This window comes from Mercurialis annua, linkage group LG3 (genome assembly GCF_937616625.2).
Source record: "Mercurialis annua linkage group LG3, ddMerAnnu1.2, whole genome shotgun sequence".
In the NCBI taxonomy this organism is placed as follows: Eukaryota; Viridiplantae; Streptophyta; class Magnoliopsida; order Malpighiales; family Euphorbiaceae; genus Mercurialis; species Mercurialis annua.
This window is the reverse complement of record NC_065572.1, coordinates 37,680,077-37,686,627: the sequence shown is the minus strand read 5'-3', so window position 1 is coordinate 37,686,627 and position 6,551 is coordinate 37,680,077.

Below are 6,551 nucleotides of genomic sequence, written 5' to 3'. Positions count from 1 at the left end.
GGCTGGAGAGCTTGATGATTCAGTTTGGGACGATCTCTGACCCTTTCCAGACTCAGAAGGGAAAGAGTGATATTCCTAGTGGGGGACAGCAGGCCCCAGCGCAGCATGGTAGTGGGAACTACTACAGCGTTTTTCCCAGGCCAATAGGGGGAGTCGTCGGACGCACAACAAGGGGAGGCATAGTGCTAGGAGTGCTCCGTACAGTTCTAGCAGCAGTGGGAGTAACCGTGGTTCAGGACGCGGTACAGTGGTGGATCAAACATTCCGTTCTGCCAAAATTGCAGACGCAGGCATTATGGTCAGTGCCAGTTAGCTCCTGGAGGTTGTTTTACTTGTGGCCAGCCGGGTCATTTCTCCAGGGAGTGTCCGACATCTGGGCAGCAAATGTCTAACTCCAGTGTGGCGCAGTCATTTTATCAGCAGCAGAGACCTGCGTTTACACAGTCTGTAGGGTACTCTCAACCTGCAGCATCTTTTGGTGGCCAGCGGGGCCGTGGTTCTGGTGGCAGAGGTTTTGGGGGCCGTGGTAACGGGGGTAGAGGTTCCAACGGTTATGGTACTGGGCAGAGTTTGCAGCAGCAGCCGCAGGGTCAGGCCAGAGTGTTCGCACTTACTCTTCAGGATGCGCGTGCATCAAATGCCGTGGTGCAAGGTACCATTCCGATCTCTTTTACTGATGCTTTGGTGTTATTTGATGCGGGTGCAACCCATTCGTTTGTGTCTACTTGCTTTGCTGGGAAATTGGGTATTGCATCAACTGTTTTGAGTGAACCTCTAGCTGTGTCTACACCTATGTCTGAAGGTGTAATAGTGGATGTTGTGTATCCTTCTTGTCCAGTGGTTATTCAGGGTAGAGAATTATGTGCTGATTTGATTTTACTTGACGTTCTTTCTTTTGATGTCATCTTGGGGATGGATTGGCTATCCCGCCATTATGCTTCTATTGACTGTCGGGGGAAGTCAGTCGAGTTTCGGATTCCGGGTGATCTACCTTTTTCCTTTCAGGGAGAAAAGGCGGAGACACCTAAGAATCTGATTTCCGCCATCAAGGCGAAGCGGATGTTGGGCAAGGGTTGCCAGAGTTTTCTTGTTGTGGTTCGTGATTTGGAGACTAGTAGTGGGGATATGCATAGTGTTCCGATAGTGAATGAATTCACTGATGTGCTTCCAGAGGAATTTCCTGGATTACCACCTGATCGCGATATTGAGTTTTGCATTGATGTGGTTTCTGGTACAGCTCCGATTTCGATACCGCCGTATCGGATGGCTCCTGCAGAGCTGAAGGAGTTGAAGGACCAGTTACAAGAGTTGTTGGATAGCGGGTTCATCAGACCGAGTACTTCTCCGTGGGGTGCTCCAGTTCTGTTTGTGAAGAAGAAAGACGGTTCCTTTCGACTGTGTATCGACTACAGACAGTTGAACAAGGCTACTGTCAAAAACATATATCCTCTTCCTCGCATCGATGATTTGTTTGACCAGTTGCAGGGTGCGAAGTGTTTTTCCAAGATTGATTTGAGGTCTGGGTATCATCAGCTTCGGATCCGTGATGCAGATGTGCCTAAGACTGCTTTTCGGACTCGTTATGGACATTTTGAGTTCCTGGTTATGTCCTTTGGTCTGACTAACGCGCCAGCATCGTTCATGGATATGATGAACAGAGTGTTCAAGCCGTTTTTGGATCAATTCGTTATTGTTTTCATTGATGACATTTTGATCTATTCTCGGAGTGAGGAGGAGCATGCTTATCACTTGAGGACTATATTACAAACCTTGCGAGAGCATCAGTTGTATGCTAAGTTCTCAAAGTGTGAGTTTTGGCTGGAGCAGGTTACCTTCTTAGGACACGTGGTGTCGAAGGATGGGATCAAGGTTGATCCGAAGAAGATTGAGACGGTTATGGATTGGCAGAGGCCAAGGTCAGTTACCGAGATCAGAAGTTTTCTGGGTTTAGCTGGCTACTGTCGTCGGTTCGTGCAAGATTTCTCCAGAATATCTGCACCGTTGACTAAACTGACACAGAAGGGTGTTAAGTTTGAGTGGACTGACAAGTGCGAGGCGAGCTTTGAGAAGCGCAAGGATATTTTGACTACAGCTCCGGTTTTGGCATTGCCTTCTGGCATTGACGGTTTCACAGTGTATTGTGATGCGTCTCAGATTGGTTTGGGTTGCGTGCTGATGCAACATGGACAGGTAATTGCCTATGCTTCCCGTCAGTTGAAGAAGCATGAGGTGAATTACCCTACTCATGATTTGGAGCTTGCGGCTGTGGTCTTTGCTCTGAAGATTTGGAGGCATTATCTGTATGGTGCTACTTGTGAAATTTTCACTGATCACAAGAGTTTGAAGTATATCTTTGATCAGAGAGAGTTGAACTTGAGACAGAGGAGGTGGCTAGAGTTGCTGAAAGACTACGACTGTACTATTCAGTACCATCCTGGTAAGGCTAATGTGGTAGCCGATGCGTTGAGTCGCAAGTCTTCGGGCAGTTTGGCTCATATCACTGAGGTTGGGCGTAGACCCATGATTAGAGAGTGGCACAGTTTGATAGTTTCGGGCTATGGTTTTCAGATTTCTCAGGCTGGTTGTTTGTTAGCACAGTTACAAGTGCAACCCATTTTGATTGATCGGATCAAAGCTTTACAAGCTGAGCATCCACAGTTGAAACGGATTATTGAGGAGATTCAGCAGGACAGTAATTCTGAGTTTACTTTGGTGGATGGTGTTCTGAGACATGGTTCGAGACTGTGTGTTCCGGATTCAGATGGTTTGAGGGACCAGATCTTGGAGGAAGCGCACAAGTCTTCTTATAGTGTTCATCCGGGTTCTACTAAGATGTACGATGATCTTAAGGGTACCTATTGGTGGAGCGGGATGAAGAATGATGTCGCTGAGTATGTTTCTAAGTTTCTGACGTGCCAGCAGGTGAAGCTGGAGCATCAGAGACCTTTTGGTTATCTGCAGCCACTACCTATTCCAGAGTGGAAGTGGGAGCGGATTGCTATGGATTTTGTGGTTGGTTTGCCACGTACTCGGCAGGGGTACGATTCCATTTGGGTTATAGTTGACCGCATGACCAAGTCAGCTCATTTCCTTCCAATTAAGGTTTCGTATACTGCTTCGAGGTTGGCTCAGTTGTACATCGATAGGATTGCCAGTTTGCATGGTGTACCATTTTCTATTGTTTCAGACAGAGGTTCTGTGTTTACTTCGAGGTTATGGAAAGCGTTACAGGAATCCTTGGGTTCTCGGTTGGATTTCAGTACAGCTTTTCATCCTCAGACTGACGGCCAGTCTGAGAGGACTATTCAGACGTTGGAGGATATGCTCAGAATGTGTGTTCTCGATTTTCAGGGTAGCTGGGATACTCATTTACCGTTGATTGAGTTTTCTTATAACAACAGTTACCACGCGAGTATCGAGATGGCGCCGTATGAGGCTTTGTATGGGCGCAAGTGTAGATCTCCTATCTGTTGGGAGGAGGTCGGAGAGCGTAAACTCTCGGGAGCTGAGATTATTCAGATTACCTCGGAGAAGGTACCGTTGATTAAGCGGAGGTTAGAGACTGCTTTTAGTCGGCACAAGAGTTATGCTGATCCGAAGAGGAAAGACATTGAGTTTCATGTTGGTGATTTCGTGTTTCTTCGGGTTTTGCCTATGAAATGCGTGGTTCGTTTTGGTGTTAAGGGAAAGTTGGCACCGAGGTATATTGGTCCTTATGAGATTTCAGAGAGGATTGAAGGTGTGGCTTATCGTCTGGTTCTGCCGCCAGACATGTCTTTAGTGCATCCTGTGTTTCATATCTCTATGTTGAGGAAGTGCATCTCAGATCCTTCACACGTGATTGTGCCTCAGAGCGTTGAGATTGATCAAGAATTGTCGTATGAGGAACAACCAGTAGAGATTGTTGATACGCAAGTGCGTAAGTTACGGAACAAGGAGATTATGATGGTCAAAGTTCTCTGGCGCAATCATTCCGTTGAGGAGTGCACTTGGGAGACGGAGTCCGATATGCGGAAACGTTATCCTTTCCTTTTTCCTTGAGGTATGTGTGTCCTTGCTTATGTGTTTATAGTTACTTGTTTCTATGTGCTTTATGTGTTGTTATGATTTTAGTTAGTTACGTTTTAATTCGAGGACGAATTTTTGTTAAGTTGGGGAGAATATAATATCCCGTATTTTTCTGTCATTATTTTTAAATTATTTTAAATATTATTTTATTTTATTTTACATTCTGCCAAACTTTAGGTAATTTATTATTATTTTTATTAAATATTTTAATTTAATTTAATTGGAATCACTCGTTGATTCGGTCATGATTCGATTCATATTGCGTTGGTATTTTTAAATCTTAAAAGAAATAAAAACAAAATAAAAACAAAAGAAAAAGAGGAGTTAAAATGAAATATTCATGCATGATATCCATGCAATTCACGTTGTCCATTTTCCTTCTTAAGGCTTAGTTAAGCCCATTTTTTTGTATTAACATAACAGGCCCATTCTTATTTTTAACCTTCAATATAAGAACCAGAAACAATGCCGCTACACCTGAGACCCTCATATTCTGTTACTGAATTTCGTTTCTTTTCCAACCCTATAAGTACGTAATACTCCACGATTCATTCATTCCTTATTTTCATAAACCCTAGCCGTCATTATTCATTCGATTCTCCGAGAATTTACACTACAATTATTCTCCAAATTTCTTGGTGTTCATCAGTAAGTTTCCTATCTTTAATTTCAGTTTAGGCCTTATAACGGCAACTCCGTATAATTGAATCGTACCCATTCGTTTCTAGGTCGAAATCAAAACCGTTTGATCTCAGGCGTCCTAGACTCGTATACCTTCGATTCGATTCGTTCGCTTTGCTTAACGGTACGCCGTTGATCTCGTTATTTTGCCGTTCGGTTTATCGCTTTTAGTTGTCCATTTACTGTTCTTGATTTCTCTTGGTTTCCGCCGAATGTTTCTATCTTCCTTTGGCCATGGGTTTGATTGTTTGGATTATAATCTCTTAGTATGTTAGTCTTATATCATTTTGAGCTATTGGTTGTGGTTTGAATCCACCATTTTGGATTCATCGACGTTTGAGGATTCTCGGTTTTGTGGTTTATCAATTGCCGTGTTGTGAAACTAGGGTATATTGTGTTGATCTTGATAAGTTATGTTTGTTAAAGGTTTTGAGATTGTTATTTGAGGTTGATTGTTCATGTCTCTGTTCTGGGTTTTGAAGTTTGGAAATTAATTGGTGTTTTGGCTTCTGCATTTGGTTTGGGCATGGCGGGTACTGTTTGTTTAAATTAGGAAGATGATTGGCCAAATAACCATTTTAATCACCAAAGACTTTAACTTAAATCAACTTAATCCTTAAGGTTAAACTTTAAATTAATAACTTGAGTTTTATTTTGATTTGAAATTAAATAGTGATAACGATAGATAATTATTATTTAATTAATATAATTACTCGGGTAATTATAATTGCCTTCAAATGTCGATTTGTCAAAAGTTGGCTACATTATAATTTAGTCCCTGAACTTATTGTATAACGTACTTAAGTGGATCATTGGTTGATTATTCTAAATTTTGTCTTAAGTATAAACAAAAGCAATTAAATTGAATTCGGATATCAAATTGGCAAAATTACCGTTTAGTCCCTAATTGGCTAAAGTGTAGTTTAGTCCCTAAACTTTTTATTTAATTAAGTTTTTGGGTTGTAACTTAGGTTATTTGATTTCGAAGTTTTTGAGTTCTGTTTTAATGATTTATTATTTTTATTTATTATTTTTATAAATATAAACTCGGGTTTATATTTGATAAATGTTTTGGGTCGGGTTAGACTTGGGTCACTCGACAAGTGAGGTTAACTTGGTAGTTACTAGTAACTCGGTTAACTTGGTAGTTACTAGTAACTCGGGACCAGACCTGTTGGATTATGTTTATTATTTAGAATTGTGGATTAGGGTTCCAACTATTATTTGTAATATCGTTATTAAATGTTTTAATCGGTTTTAAAGGTTTTCCACTTAATAAATGTAGATAGTGGTATAAACTCATCTCAGTATATCTGACCCCGTTATTTTCCCAATTTTCCCAGGGTTATGATCTGAGAGAGTCTGGTGATCTCCGCATTTACTTTTCCTCGGAGGTTCCATTTATTTTTGATAAACTGTAAAACTGTTTTATTCTTAGACCGCAGTAGTAACTAGACGTCTTTATTATTATTATTATATATTTGTCGGATTGGTTCGACTGGTTTTATTGCTTTGGCATGTTATATCATTTACTTTAGTTATGATAAATCTATTTTGACTCGGAATTGAATAAGCATGTTATATTAACTGTTGAATATTATAACTGCTAGATTTAGGCTGAAGTCTCGGTTACCCCCGAGCATTGGTTTTCTGCAAGTTCATGTGTTTATGTGTTAAATGAAAGGCTAGCTACGGGTTTTGGTACTACATTATCCATACCCTAGCGCCGGTCGTGATTCATGAAAATGGGTCGTGACATTTATCTTTTTAGCAATTTAAGCCAAACGTTTACCAACGTTACG